At 33.0% G+C, this 16,942-nt stretch overlaps 1 long non-coding RNA gene across 1 annotated transcript; it reads left to right on the forward strand.

Moving 5' to 3' along the window:
* The first annotated feature begins 6,094 nt into the window (after positions 1-6,094).
* Positions 6,095-7,912, forward strand: LOC120076429. Its single transcript, XR_005481547.1, has 2 exons — positions 6,095-6,237; positions 7,639-7,912. It is a non-coding gene; the product is annotated as an uncharacterized LOC120076429 (long non-coding RNA).
* Positions 7,913-16,942: the final 9,030 nt, after the last annotated feature.

Below are 16,942 nucleotides of genomic sequence, written 5' to 3' on the forward strand. Positions count from 1 at the left end.
TCTAAGTTTTTTTTTCCTTGTCGAGAAAGCTTTTTTTTAGACAATTTATTTAATTAAGTCTAAAAACTATAATTTTCATTCAAGTGATGTACAATGAACATTCAATTTAATATGAATAAAATGGACATTGTAATTATATATATTACTTAATACCTAAATTCTAGTAATTTATTATGAAAAACAAAAGAAAAAGTTATTTGTACTTGAAAAAATAGAAGATTTATAAAAAATAGAAAAACTAATTAAATGGAAATATATTTATAACTCAGGTAGAAATTATACATTTGTAGTTCAATAAAATTCAAAGCGATAAAACCGAGTAAAAATGTTTTTCAAATGTATTATATTGTAAAAACACACGCACATTTGCACCTGGTAATTTTTTTTTTTTCATTACATTATCCTCTCTCAAATTCGAAATTTACAAAGCATGCCACCCACCATTAACATCTAAATAATAATTAAATAATATATTAAATTAAATTCATTTCCTCTCTCCCGCACGCATCCCCACCTTTTTCAATTTTAGTTTCATCTCTCATATCTTCCATCCATCCAATCTCTCTATCTGTAATGACATAAATAAATTTTTAGGTTAAAAAAAATTCTTTTACTCAAATTCATATAACCAACCTTTTCTTTTACCATATAATCAAAATATTACACTTCTATACACAAGTATTATTTAGAGAAATTAATTGTCATTTATTTATCAGTTAACATCAAAGAACTTCAAAAGATTTGTAATCTCTTCGTTTCATACTTCTATAAAATGACTCTTTTTTCTTTTTTAACCCTGAACCCTATTTTTCCCATTTTAAGTAAGTTAATTAATATGTTGATCAAGATTAAGGAAAAGTTAATAATATATTTGTAGGGAAAAACTTGATGAGAGAAAAGAAGGAAAAATGTTCAAAGTATCACTACTACAGAAATTGGATTACTTGACGTTTTTCCAATGTCAAGTAAAAGGTATACTTGACACTTATAAAAACGTCAATTATTCGAATGTCAAGTACAGTGTGATAACTTGACATTGTAAAAATGTCAAGAGAAATAATTCTTAACACAATTTCCTTGTCAAGAAATATAATACACTTCGCACTAATGACATGTCAAGTATATTAATTCTTGACACTTATTATTGTGATTATTCTTGACATTTTTTATTTGTCCAATATATTTTTATCTTGACACGAAATAAGAGTCAAGTAATCTAATTCTTGACACATTTCCAATGTCATCTATGTTTTTTTTTTCCCAAATTAAACATTCAAATTTAATTTCCATTTCTCATTTTCTGCATTACATTTCAGGTCTACATATCAGCCCAATACATCCAACGTAACAATTGAGAATACTAAAATAAACAATTTCATTCTTCTATTATTCATGTCTACATGAACGGTTTCAAAATTTACAAGAAGAATTGTACAATAGTACGATAATTCAAAAAATTTACATTACTCTATCAACCCACCCCAATATATAATAATTCCATAATTGTAAGACCAATCTATATGTGCTATGTATTTAAAAAATCACAAGACTAAAATTCTATCCTCCACCACACATTTCTTTGAAGTATATAACCTATAATGGCTGAACAAAACATTTACGCAAAAAAAGTTTTGGGCATTCTCATCTAGCCACATACACAAGTTATAGAAAATCCATCAGATATAGCGACCTAAATATTTAGCCCATTCCAGGCATACTTCATCCAATTCAAGTTGCGAGTACGAGCTCCTCGTATCAATCTATAAAATATAGAAAGTAAGATATACATATTTATTTACTATTTACACTATCTATAATGTTACAATATATATAAGTAGTTTAAAGACATACCACATTTGTTATAATATTCTTCTCTTTAGTCACGATTTCTCGTATATATCTCATAATGTAATACCCACATTCGACAGTTCCCACTTGTAAAGGACACTACAATACTCCAATACTTAATACACATATCATATAGATGCATTAAATAAACATCATTCTATTAATTTTTTCGATATATTGAGACCACTAGCAAGGGAAAAAAATCGGCTAAGTGTGGAAGCCAAAGGTTGCCATGCGTTGAAGACCTTGTGTGTTCATGTGGTTTGCGGTAGCCATGTTTCATAGATGTTAGTTGGGCACTTAATGGGCGTAGTGCAAGGCATAGACGGCTAAGGGTTGGTCGTAGGTGTGGGCACGTTGTGTATGAACTAGGTGTGGGCTAGGTGAGGCCTTAGCATTGGGCATTAGCCTACGCATTGGGTGAAGAGGCTAGAATGCATGAGGATGATGGTTGTTGGTTTTAAGTGCCAAAGGTAAGGCAATGCGCTAGCAACTATGCTAGGCGATGCGCAAGAGGAAGTTGGCATGCGCTGGCTGAGAGGCATGCGTCCAAGGACTGATGCGTTGACAAGAGATTGATAAGCCTTGCATTGGTGATTTAAGGAAAGCCAAGCAATAACCTTTGGCAAGGCGATGGGCGTAAGATGTTTTGAGGCATGCGCTAACCAAGTAGATGCGTGCACAGGGTGTGCCTTGCTTTGGTGAGGAGTTGGTGAACCATGCATTGATGTTTAAAGGAAAATTTCTGCTTAAGCACCGAATGGAGTGGCCAGCTGTCAGGATTAGGAGAGTTAAACCCATTTAAAGGCAACTTGGCAGCCGAAGATAAAAAGGGAGTCGGGTAGGTTTTAGTATAAAAGTGAAGCCTTAGTTCAAAAGCTTGGTTTTGGCAATTCTCTCGTGCTATTGAAGTGATTTTAGAGCTTTTTGAATGATTAGTGAGTGTAGTTGAAGTTTCAGAGCTGCCGAAAGAAATCTCCTAAGGCTTCAAGTTGAAAATTGAAGAAAACTTCAAGGAGGTTAGGTTCTCGGATGAATCTGGGCCAATGGTGATGTTTGGAGGTTTTCGAGCAATCTATGAGGAATTATGAGCTTAAATTTTAAGCAAGCTAGTTAAGACATTTTAAAACAAGTTTATAGAAGGAAATTTTCCAAGATAAGGTCTAAAAAATAAGTTATTTGAGCTCAAAATTGAAACTGGAATTTTCAATTTGAATAAGCAGACAACTACTTAGGATGAACAAGCAAGCAACTTTAACAGCCAGGCAGAGGTGCTGGTGAGTGTATGCACGAAGGCTAATTGATGCAAGGCCCTATGCAGATGAAGACATTAGGCTGCATGCGAGGGTGTGCAGGCGTGAGTTAGGCTGAGCGGGTGTGTACGTTGAGCATTGAGCGCAAAGGTTGTGCAGTGTTGCGTTGGTGTACGACTGGATGGGTGCCTAGGCTGTGCGTTGGCACATGGTGTGGGCATTGATGTTACTTGTTGGTTTCCTAGTTAAGACATAAAATTCAAGAAAAATTCAAGTGTTGGACACATAAGAGGTATGCATTGTAAGGAAAATTGATGTTCTAAGTTAAATGTTAAGCTTATTTAGATGAGTTAGTCTCATAAGATGACCAATGGCATTGGCTAAACATGTTTATCATCTCCACAGGGTTAATGCTAATAGGAAAAGCCTATCAATCCTAGGAGGAATGTCCAAGTCTGTGAGTGACAAAACTAAATGTTTTCCAAATGTTTTAGTAAACGCATGATTTACTTAAAAATCTAGCTTCATGCTTGCTTTTATTTAAAAGTATAATTAAGTTAGTTTCTGAGCAAACTAGTTTCCAAAAGTTTTTCAAAAGCATTAGTTTCAAGATGTTTATGAGGCATGCTTCAGTGGTTTATGCGTTTATAGTAAAGATGTTTAAGGTATTAGGAGGCATGTGTTAATAGTTCAAGTGTATGTGATAAAGAAGTTTAAGCATATGTTTTTTTGTACTATGCTTTTAAATATGTTTATGTAATGAGGAATTTTTATGATGATTTATGAGAAACTCGATACGGAAGGACAATGAGAAGGTATCCGGGATGAATGTTTTAAAGTGAAACCTGATACTAAAGGACAATGAGAAGGTATTCGGGATAGATGTGCAATGTTAAGCTAATACTGAAGAAGTTTAAGAAGGTATCTGGCCTAGGATGAAGGAACCGATGCTGAAAGACTATGAGAAGACATCTGTCTCTGATATCTAAGATATGACGATATTCATGGATTTACCATGTGCATGTAGGCTATGTTAACGTAGGTAGGGTTGACGTTGGATGTGTCGAGAGTACTCCACATCAACTAAGGTATGATGTTGAGGGATTAAGTGAAAGAGTTCTTTTCAACTAAGGTTTATGTTAAACTATGTTTCAGTTATGTTATGTTTTAAGAAAAGTTTTAAGTATGAGTTTGCTTGGCTATTTCAGTTTAAAGCATGATGTTTATGTCTTATTAGTCACTCATTAGGCTAGTAGCTCACACTGTTTTTAAATGTTTTCCTTTCCAGGTAGCGGTCATCTCTCCAGAAGATAGCTGTGCTGCTGTTTTGCCACTTAAAAGTTATATTTGAAGGAAGCCTAGGTGTTTGTTCTGTAAAGATTTGTACACATGTGTTGCATACTAGGGACTAATTTTGAGTGTGTGGGACCCATTAAACCTTGCTTTTGTATGTACATGTTACGAATTACTATTTATGGTACCTTGAGGTTGTCTTAAATGTTTCCATTGGTTCTTGAATGTTAATTATTTTATTTTCAAGGTTCCTAAATAGGTTAGCTAGGCAATAAGTGTCACAAAAAGGTTGGTAACTGCTACCGTAGTAAGTTTCTTAATTATGGCAACAAACCACTAACATTTTCAATAGGTCCAAGTTAGTTGAGTTATGCATATGTTTGATTGCATGATGACAATTGTCATGCTATTATCGAGTAAGAGAAAATTAATATTCTACTTTTATATATATAGTATGTATATTACGATATTATTGTTCTTGGTGTTTTTTTGCATTTCTCATACAATGTTGTCATAATAATAAATTTAAATTTATATCCTGTAAGAATTTATAACAATATTAAACTGTAACTTACAAAAATTGATAATTAGACTAAATGTGTAACCTACAAAATTAAACAAAAATCATAATTAGTTTGGTACAAATAATTTTTTTTAGTACAATTTGTTTAATTAAAATTAAAGTTAGAATCCTAGCTAAAAGTTCAAATTGTATAAAGAAAAATTTTCACAGATAGAAAAATGTCAAACTATTTAAAAAATTAAAAAAAAATACTGATAGACACTAATAGACTTTCATCAGCGTCTATCAGTTTCTCTCACTGATAGACATTAGACTTCTATCAGCTTCTATTAAAGAAGATTAAAATTTGTCTATTTTGTAAAAATAGCTTTCATTATTTTTCTATTTTTGAAAATTACTCTTTTAAAAAATAAATTAAATTGATTGAAAAAAGAATTCTAAATTATATCAAATATTTTAGATTTCAAATTTTGAAAATGAAATTAGTATTAATATTTTTTTTTAAAGATTATATAAGAATCTAAATCAGGGTATTATATAGGGTTTTCTTATAAATTTTTAATTTGTTTGATTTATTCATTAAATAAATATTTAATAAAAACAGAATGAATATTGTAGTTATATATTTGAACTTAACAATGCTTAAATTTTATTAATTTATTACGGAAAAGAAGGAAATTTTGTACTTAAAAAGAGAACAAATATTTGTACCAAAAAGAATAAAAAAAATAATTAAATGTAAAATATATTTGTAACTATGAAGAAAGTGATACATTTATAGCTCAATATAATATAAAGGAGTTAAAAGAATCTATAAATGTTTTTCAAATATATTGAAATGTGAAAACACACGCATATATTTTCACGTGATAATGAACTAGTATATATATATGAGGATAATTGCAAATATAGCAATCAAGCCCAAAGTATTAACAGATACAACACGATCCAAAAGAATTTACATATATAGCAAAATTTAGATAAATTCTTTGAGTATATCTTCTACTCGTGATAGAATCTATCACTGATAGATTTTACTATATTTACATTTCCTTAAAAATATTATTATACACTTAATTATTAACTCTAATGGGGCGTTTGGTAGTCCAAGAGGGTTGGGATGGATGTGCTTTTTAAGCAACTTGTTTGATCGATTAAAAGAAAACGATGGGTTATTAAACCCACTGTTTTACTCTCCCAAAAATCAGCCCTAATAATGTCTATTTTCAATTACTTCCCTCTTAACTCTTAGATTTCTCTCTCCCTTGTCTGTTGCTTCACATTTCTTTCATTCTTATCTTTTTCATCTTCATGTGACTGGTAACATCATTTTCGTCTCCTCTATTTCTCTTCCTTTGATTATTTCTTCTTGCTCGATCTCTTATTGCATAAAATTTTTCGTTCAGATCTACTTTTTTGCGAGTTCTTGGTTTAGATATAATTTTTTTGGAGTTGCTTTTCAGATCTACCTTTTTTTTTTGTAGTTTTCTGTTCATTTCTACTTCTTTTAGGAGGTTTTTGTTTTTTTTTTTTTTTTTGTTGAGATCTACTTTCCTTTAGAGTTCTTTGTTTGGATTTTTTTTGTGAGTTTTGGATCTGTAAATCTGTAGATCTGTAGATCTGTAGGGTTTTGCATGGGTTTTTTTCGTGGTTTTGGCTTTACTTTTCTCTACATGTTAGATATATGGGATTTTGGACTTTTTTCTTGGTTTTCTTGGGATTCAATTTTATGATTCGGTGTTGGTTTTTTCTTGGATTTCTTTAATTTTTCTTGATTATCTGTGGGTTTTTCTTCCTTTTTTGCCACTTTAAATGCTCATAACCATATGAATAGAATCTGTTATGTTAGAATCCATAAAAAAGAAAAAAAAAACTTGTACTTCAATTTTGAAGGGTAACTAAATTGCACAAGCTTTCAATATTTTCATTTGATATGTTAAATAAAATTTTATTGTATTTAATCGGAAAAAAATGCAATAAAATTTGGACAAAATGTAAATTTTAATATTGGCTTCGTAAAAAAAAAAAAAAAAAAAAAATTCTTTGAAAGTGGGTGGTGAACAAAGCTGCTTGAAAAAATTGTTTGGTAAATTAGTTTCAAAATTTTTTTTTTAAAAAAAATCAGTAAGCAAACAACAGTTAGCAAATAAATTGTTTTAAAAATTATTTGGTAAACAATTTTAAAAAAACAATCAATTTATGGTATACAAGTTTAAAAAGAAAACAATTTTTTTTTATAAAAAATTTCAATAAATATTTGGTAAACAATTTTTTAAAGAAAAAATTGTTTATGGTAAACAAGTTTATTTAGTTTTTTTTTTTTTTTTTTAGTTTTTTTTAAGTATGTAAATTAGAATGAAATTAGTTGGTAAATAAAATTAGAAAACAAATAGTTGGTAAATAATTTTTTTTTAAAAATATAGTTGTTATATAAGTTATAAAAAAGATGGTTTGGGATTAAATTTTTACATAGTTTGTAAACATAGTTGGTAAACATATGTTAGGTAAATTTGATCCCTTGTTAGGTCTAAGACAATGAGATATTTGTCAACCTAATTAACTGTAAAGATAAGCCTAACGAACCATTACTTTCGATACTTGTTTACGAGAACTCCTAACACATAATCATTGGAAGTTGGAACCTCTAAATCCTAACCCCAAAATAATCCTTCACGTTACCACTTAACACTGGTATTGACTACCTCTATTCTGAAAATATAGGTGGATGCGACCTGATTGGTATCATTGGCACGAACATAAAAAAGGCAGACCTCTTCCTCGCTATACCAGAAGAGGCACGAAAATGGTATTGCATCCGCCTACTTGCTCGAACCCATTAGATTGACCACTTAATATTTCAACCCAAAAATATATATTTTGTGAATTTATTTTTTGGAATGGCCACCGCTTGCCTTGTGATTTTGATTCTAAAAGAGCTTAAATAATGAGGGAGGATGGTGATGAATGACTATGATGAATGGAGATGAATGATGAATTGATTTCTCTCTTGGTAAAAAAAATCAAACGATGCATTGGTAGTGGATGCGTGCACACCTTGTGAATGCGTACAAGTTTTCTCAAGTCAGACCATAGGGACTCTAGAATGTTCTATTGCAGACTTTGTTTTGGATCTGATGCAGATGTTTCCAAATTAACTGAAGTGTTGGTTATTTACACTAATCTACGACATGCATGCAAGAAGAACTAGAAGTTCAGAGGGGGAAAGGGGTTTATGGATGAATGGTTTAAAGTGTCAATAGTATGCGTTGATTTCCTAATAGAAATAACAAGCCTAGATAATCATAATGGAGATGAAATGAAGATGGTGTAGATGCTTGTTTGCAATCTAAATGTATGTGCTATGCATTGGAAATTCTATTTTTTAGTTCATGCTAAGTTCAACATCTTTCGATGCGAAGGCCACATGTAATCCTATCTTTAGGGTGCACGTGTTGGTCATAAAGAATAGGCAAGAGACGTAAGCAACTCTATCTCTAGACTTACTTCACGCCTTGATTTAATGCGTTTAATAGTTAAATTGCTCTTTTGAGTGACTTAACTACTTAATCCTTTAATCAAAGATAACAAGTGTTTATACAAACAATCTTAGCTTAATGAAATGAAATGGTGAATGGAAATGAAAGATAAAAAGGAAGAAGTCAAGTTGTAGAGTTCAATCTCAGCTTAGATATTTTTCTCAAGCTTCTCTCCGGTAGATCCTCTTAGTCAACGGTGGAAATGGTATCTTCCCTCCTACTTCTTGCTTGCACTGGCAGAGGACTCTAACTACTGGTTTAAGAGAATTTCTATCTGTTTGGTCTCAAAAGTGTCTAACTCTCAATTCTGTAAGTGGCTTCTCCTTTTATAGGCAAATCTCACCAACTTGGTGATTTGACTACATTAATTTTCATACCCTAGGACAACCGTCTGCCACTTCTGAAATGCTCAAACGCCGCCAGTCAGATACTCATGCTTGCAAGTGGTGATTTGACACGAACTGCACAAACCAAGTGTATCTTTCATGCATCGAACATTCTCAGACGCACTCCTTGCGTTGGCCTTAACTGCAACACTTAGTAAATTTCTTTGATTCTTACATTGAAATGTGTTAGTGAAATGAATTTTTACTAAAAAGGATACTTTTGTATGCGTTTATCACATGTATGAAATTTCATGTGTTTTCCTTCATAATGAGTATGTTTATATCACTAAATATCCTAATTATTCTAACTTTGAGAGAACAATAACTTGTATTTCTACAAGTTATCAGCCATATGTTCGGTCATTTGATATTATTTTTGTGATGTTCAAAAAAATGCAACTTTAATATACTATCACATTCTCAACATCATTATGAAATAAAGGGTAAATATTCTATGCACAATTTCAGTTTGACATAGACAATGCATATTATAAAAACATAAATTGTTAAGTTATCTAGTTATTCAACGTTATTTATGTGTATTACATGTTAATTCTTTTATAATAATGTTAAGTTAGCAAGATTTAATTTTTTTATATATATATATAAACCAATTCATAAGTAATTGAGGGTTAAAAAATCATTGTCGGTTAGAAGGAAGAATATTCATTTTATTGCAATATGACATATATTTTGATGGTATGCTTTACAAATTGAAAAGAATTAGAGTTTTTACAGTTTTTTGTCATAACGGGATTAAGAAAATAAGTGTATAGTTGAAAATAAATCAACAATAGAAAAGCAAAAGAAGCAAAGAAAAACAAAACAAAAAAACAAAAACAAACAAATAATAAAAAACAAAAAAAAGAACCAATCTCATTTACAAAAACTCCACCATATACCCAACTCTGCACTCGGAACACCGACTTTCTGATTCAACTCAACTCAATTGTACACCCCAAACACAGACAATTTAGCTCCCCAGATAATAATTACTAACTCAACTCAACTCTACACCCCAAACACAGATAATTTAACTCTCCAGATAATAATTACCAACTCAACTCAATTCAACCCTCTACTTTTATCGCACGCCAAAAACCCCCTAAAAGATGTAATGTAAATATCTGAATTTATGAAGCCTAGCCCATAGCCCATGCTTCTTTTAATTTTAAGGGTTTCTACACTAAGAGTCTAATCAAATAGGCCAAATTACAAAAATGTCTCATATGCACCATTTTCTTCATGAATGACCTAATGAATAACAATATTAATTAAAAATCAAGCCTAGAAGTCCATAACACCCTTATTAATTTATGATAGTTTTAAAAAAATGAAAATACACAAATATGGAAATCATGTACATGATTTTTTTTCCCCAATATTATTTATTTTTCTCACTCCTTCTTAATTGCCCCATTTTTTTCCCTCTCCCTCACTCACCATCTACAACACCTTCGGCATCATCTCTACGTTTTTTTCAGTTTCAAATATATATGAATTTATTTGAAATAATAGTTTATGCCCTAATTTATCGTGTTAAGATTATTGTTATATAATATGAAATGTATATTTGCAAAATAAATAAATATACATGTGCTTATATGAGAAATTATGTGAAATATATATCTCAATAGAAATGAGACTAAAATTAAATATGGAGTATATATTAGTACTATTCTAAATGCATTTGAAATAACCTTGTATATATTTTAAATAAACCTCGAATATATACATAAAAAATGAAACACAAATGAAAACGAAGATTATAATTCTACATTAAATGTAGTCCATAAATACTGGAGATTCTAAATTTTAAATCAAAATCCAAAAATCATAAAACATAAAAAAAAAAGTATTTCTTGGAGTTTTGCATTGAATATTTGACAAGCATCTTGTCAATATACGACGCTTAAGACAGAGCTACATTTTGTTCTTTCAATATCTAAAGATCTGAATACCCAGAACCAACTGAGCCTCTCCCAAATCTTTCATTTGGAATTGGGTCGCTAGTTAGTTCTTAACCCCAGTCAGTAAACCTACATTATTCCCAATGAGTTGGATATCATCTACATATAATACTAGAAAAACTACTGAACTGTTGATGATCTTCATGTATACACAAGGCTCATCAAGGTTTTAATCAAAGCCATAAGATTTGATCGCAGTATCAAACCTTATGTTCCAAGATCGAGAAGCTTGCTTCAGTCCATAAATGGATCGATTAAGCTTGCAAACCTTTTGCTCTTGACCTTGGGTTATGAATCCCTTGGGCTATTCCATGTAAATGGTCTCCTTCAGATTTTCATTCAGAAAGGCAGTCTTGACGTCCATCTGCCAAATCTTATAGTCATAATATGAGGCAACAAACAGGAGTATTATGATAGATTTAAGCATGGCAACAGGCGAGAAAGTCTTCTCATAGTCAACTCCCCCAACCTAGGTATAATCCTTTGCTAATAATCTAGCCTCGAAGGTTTGCACCTTCCTATCAATACCTTTTTCCTCTTGTAGATTCATTTACAACCGATAGGTTTAACCCCATCAGATTCATCTACAAGATCCCATACGAAATTCAAGTACATAGACTCCATTTCGAGATCCATCACTTTGATCCATTCATCTTTGTCAATATCCTCCATTTCCTTCTTGTAAGACAATGGATCCTCAACTTCACCATCAGCTACCATAGTCAGAATTTTTGTTAAATCCAAATAGCGAACAAGTGAGTTCGCAACCCTCCCAATACGTCGAGGTTCCCTCAATACTTGAGGTGGATTTGACCTACTGGATGATCCTACTTCAACAACTCTTGTTGAGGTACTAGGTTCTTCAACAACACTTGTTGAAGGTTCAGTAGTTTCTTTGGAAATTTCAATCAACATAATCTTACTTTGGGGCTTGTGCTCCCTTATGTGGTCTTCTTCAAGAAAAGTAGCATTTGTCGATACAAACACTTTATTTTCTTCAAGATCAAAGAAGTAACCACCACTCGTTCCTTTGGGGCAGCCTACAATTAGGCACAATTTTGAACGTGGTTTCAATTTCTTAGAGTTAGTCTCAAGTACGTGTGTTGGGCAACCCCAAATTCTGAAATGGCATAAACTAGCTTTACGATCATTCCACAATTCCAAAGGTGTTCTAGCAACACTCTTAGATGGAACACAATTTAGAATGTATGTTGTAGTCTCTACTACATAACCCCAAAACGAGTCAAGTAAGGAAGCGTAACTCATTATTGACTGAACCATATCTAATAGGGTTTGATTTTTCCTTTCTGATACACCATTCTTTTGAGGTGTACTAGGTGCTGAGAGTTGGGATACTATTCCATGTTCTATCAAATTATTCTGGAATGTTAAATCCATAAACTCTTCACCTCGATCAGATCGAAATGTCTTTATTGTTTTACTTAATGCATTTTCAATTTTAGTCTTGAATTCTTTGAACTTTTCAAAAGATTCAGACTTTGCATTAAATAAACGTGCCCATATCTTGAATAATCATCAGTAAAGGTGATGAAATATTTGTAATCTCCCCTAGCTTTTACATTCATCAGACCACAGAGATCTGAATGTACTAGTCTAAAGGTTCTTTGGCCCTATGACCTTTTCCAGTAAAGGGTCTCTTAGTCATTTTGCCTTCAAGGCATGACTCACACACAGGTAAAGAATTTTCTTCTAACTCGCTTAGAAGTCCATTCTTCACCAACCTCTCAATTCTATTGAGATTGATGTGTCCTAACTTCAGGTGCCAAAATTGGGAATTTTCTTTAGGAGAAATTTTAAGTCTTTTATGTTAAGTTACTGCAATTTTAAACATTTTAGTATTATGGAGTGCCTTAGTTGCTAACGGTATTAGCACATAAAAGTTGTTTTCCAATTTCGCAGAACAAATATCAACACCATTTTTTGAAATAAACACTTTATTTACAATAAAGTTGATATTGTACGATTGTTCAAGCAAACACTTTACAGAAACAAGGTTCCTTTTTAAAACAAGAAGTACATATACATTTTATAACAAAATGAATTTATTCTGTAAAGTCAACTGGAGACCTCCCATTGCCACAGTCGAGACGACATGCCCAATTCCAATCTGCATCGTCATCTCACCAGTATTTAGTTGCCGCCAAGAACTAATTCCCTGAAATGAAGAACAAACGTGGTTAGTGACCTCATAATCTATAATTCAGGCAGAATCATCATTCTTCACTAAGCAGGTTTCCAATACAAGTAAATCATATTTACTTTACTTGGCCTTCTTCTTTTCTAGCAAGTATTTAGGGCAATTCCTCTTCCAATGCCCATCTTGGTTACAATAGAAATAGATTCCCTTTACATCTTTGATCGCTTTTCTACTCCTTTGAGTAGCAACTACAGGGTTAGCTTTCCCCTTTCCACCCTTCTTCTTCTTCTTCCACTTTTTGGTGTCGGAGGAAGAAGATACAGACTTAATCCCAGAGGTTGAACTACTGTGGAAATTCTTAGAAGATGAATCAACATTTGCTTCACCCTTCTGTTTCTTGCTTTTCATCAAGGATTGGAAGGTCTGTAGCTCATTGAGCAGAGTTGTCGGGTTGTAGTCAATCTTGTTCAAAACAACATTGTTGCAGAAATGTAGAAAACTTTTAAGCAAAGATTCTAAAATGAAGCTAACCTGACTGGCTTCATCGATGCTTGACCTATTCATCTCCGCCATATTAAAGTGGACCATCATGTTGAGAACATGTTATCAAACAGATGCCTTTTCTTGCATACGAGCATTAAAGATTGTTAGGATTGGTGTCCTAATTCTCCCGAAGTCTCGTAGTTTGTAATCTATACACATTGTTATGAATAAAATAAGAGTTATTTTATTTGGCATTTACTTATATCCAATAAACAAAGCTCCATGGTTATTGTATGTAAGCTTAAGCATGTATATGAGATATACAAGTAGATGATGCCTTAAGTGATAACCTAAATAGGTTTGTAGTATAAGGATTAAGGAGAGATACCTGATCCTAGTGACACTACGGATATGGCCCGCTTTGTAGAGGTTTGCAAGTGTTATGAACTACTACAGATGGTAGATCCTGACCATTCATGTGGAGACATGCAAGCGGAGGTGTCCTATGCAAAGAGTTTGTATAAGACCAGACCACGAGATGACTAGTCTCTGTATATAACGCCGTTGATACTAGAGACTTACATCTCACCTAAACGACCATAGGTGACATGATCTCAATCCTGAGTGTTTTGGGAACTTCTGCCTTTGAGGGCGGTCCTTTGATTAGTATGGGTGAAAGTGGCCAGATTGTCAACTCAACATGCCTACCTTTTTTGGGATTTGTCTAATTTGGGAGCTGGGAATTCAATTACACAAGATGGAATTCACTCCTTCCCTGAAGTAAGAGTAAGTAGATAGATTGCTTCCTTAAGGGCTGATTCCGGGGCTTGACATAGTGGCCACAGCTTCTCTTTGGAAGAGAGGACTCAGTCACAGTAGGACTATGACTTATGTTCATTAGAGGGATCATTGGTACTTAAGGAGTTAGATGTAACTACAAGGGCATAACGATTATTGGCCCAACTGTACTTACGAGCGATTTGTGAAGGGTTATCACCCTGTTGATTGGTTGATATGGACACATAATATATCTATAGTAAGAAGAGTTCAGCTGTCAATCTTTAGTGGAGTGCCTGGCAGTTAATGGATGGTGTCCCGTGACTAAAGAGATTAGTTAGTTGTTCACGTACCGTTGGAGCTTCGACATAAGGTCCCCTTAGTAGCTCAATGAATTCAAGTTGAGAATCAGTTTTTGGTGTTGATTTGAAATGTTCAAATTGACAAGAGGGAATTCGATTATATATGATATGATTGGTGTGATATATGAGATACATCAAGTGGAGGATTAATGTAAATGAGATTTACATTAAGTACCATGAAATAGAAAAAGAACTATAGTTTAAATATTTTTAAAACTATAGGTTATAAATATAGTATGGTAAGTTGGTTATCATATATATTTATAATAATATTAATTATTAGATAATTATATCTTTTTTTCTAATAACCAATTGAATGGGAGGTTATTGGTAGTTTCATGATAACCGTGAGATAAAAGGAAAAATGTTTTTCCTTAATTGGAGTAGATTTGCTAAAGTTGTTGAAAGAGTTTCCATTCTCAGAAATTACTCACAGAATGGCTGTCAAGTGAATAAGATTCACTAAATGATAGCTAAAGAGAGACTAAAAGATCATGGAGTGACACTACACGATAGTTCACTCAGTTGGCCTTTAGCTAAACAATCGTGGAGCTTTTGCTAAACGATTGCATAACATTTGTTAAACGATTGGGCATCGTCTATACGATAGACCTTTTTCATCTCCCATTTGCTCAATCATTTACACGATTGTTCTTCCTCCAGTCTCGTCCTCTAACCAAGTCCACACAGAGCCTACACTTCTGGATTCTCACACCGAGAATACCAAGGTAGCCATTGTGGTGGTGTTGTACTCAATTTGACTAGTTCGAGATTTTTGGAGGTCGTTCGCTGTGTTCGTGATCTTGGAGATTGTTGAGTTTGTGGTCGCTGTGATTGTGTTATGGTGCGGTCGATGTGTTTGAGCGTTCGTGATTGTGGTCTTGCTATTTGAACGAGCGTTCGTGATCGAGTGTGTTTGAAGATGAGTCTTTAAAGGTATGTATATTTTTATCCCTTGATGTTCTTAAAGCATGCTGTAATTTCGTATGTTGCATGATCAGTTAGTTTTCATTTGTTGATTGTAATTATGTATGTTCAAATACGAATGGAATTTGAAACGATCATTCAATGCTCATGGAAATCCTCATGTCTGATTTCCTTCAATTAGTATAAGAGCCAGGTTATTCTGATATTCCAAATTTCACTTCTATTTTGAACTTCTTTTACAGTCATGGTGGGTTTTTTGCATTGCGTTTAAGTGTTTAATGTATTTGTGGATGGTGTTGATGAATGTTTACGAGTTAATTGCCTCTGTTTTAAAGTCTTCTTTAAATTACAAAGTGTTAATTTGTAAGGGCCCTGTGTTTTTGGGCATAATTAACATGCAATTGAGTATGTAATTCAAAGTGTTTGAGTTAGTCGAGTCATTCGTGATGAAGTTTCAAAGCATGGAGTTATGGTTCTTAGCGAAGAAGAAGACCAAGAGTTGGTCGTGTCATGTACCTTTAGGTAAACGATCGTTGGGATTTAGCTAAATGATCGTGTAGATTTTTCTATGCGATCATGTAGTATTTACTAAACGATTGTTTAGCTAATGCTAAACGATGGGGTAAATTGTTTACTCTATCGCGTAGCGTTGGTTGCCTGATCACGGAGACACTGGAGGTGAATGATTGAGTGGGAGCATTTGATGCTCATCGTTTAGACAAATACACACGTTGAATGATCGTGTAGTTAGCATGCTCATCGCATAGTCACTGACTACATGATCACATGGTATACGATACTAAGGCGCTCGCTCAGCGATCGTTTAGACGATAGTGCTTCACCACATCGTTGTCATTTAGATGATCATATAAGGCTTGCANGCTCAGCGATCGTTTAGACGATAGTGCTTCACCACATCGTTGTCATTTAGATGATCATATAAGGCTTGCATTGCGAAGCGCGCAACACGATCGCATACCTCATGCTTCATCGCATAATAAAAGGTACACGATTGTTGCTAAACGATCGTTAGCTCTGGAAGCATAGGTAAACGATTGAGTAAAGTGTTTACTCTTTCGTGTAGACGATCGCACAGGTTTTGTGTACACAATCAGTGGAGACGTGAACTTCGATTGGACGGTTCAAGACCCAGTTCGCCTGTTTGAACTGGACACTCTTTGCATTTGTAATAGTTAGCTTTTGGTTTTGAGGATTTGAGGCAATTTTTCTTGGTTCATTAACATTTTGTTTAATATACATGAGATGTATGTGGTTTATATGGCATAATGTATGATATATAGATTTAAAAACCCACCTTAGGTTGTGCTTTATTCATGCATCATGTATTATAAGTGTTATAATATGGCATGATGAAATTATAAGATAGCATGCACATGCATCATGAAATATAAGAGTTATATTTATG

The sequence above is a fragment of the Benincasa hispida genome, chromosome 4, assembly GCF_009727055.1.
Source record: "Benincasa hispida cultivar B227 chromosome 4, ASM972705v1, whole genome shotgun sequence".
In the NCBI taxonomy this organism is placed as follows: Eukaryota; Viridiplantae; Streptophyta; class Magnoliopsida; order Cucurbitales; family Cucurbitaceae; genus Benincasa; species Benincasa hispida.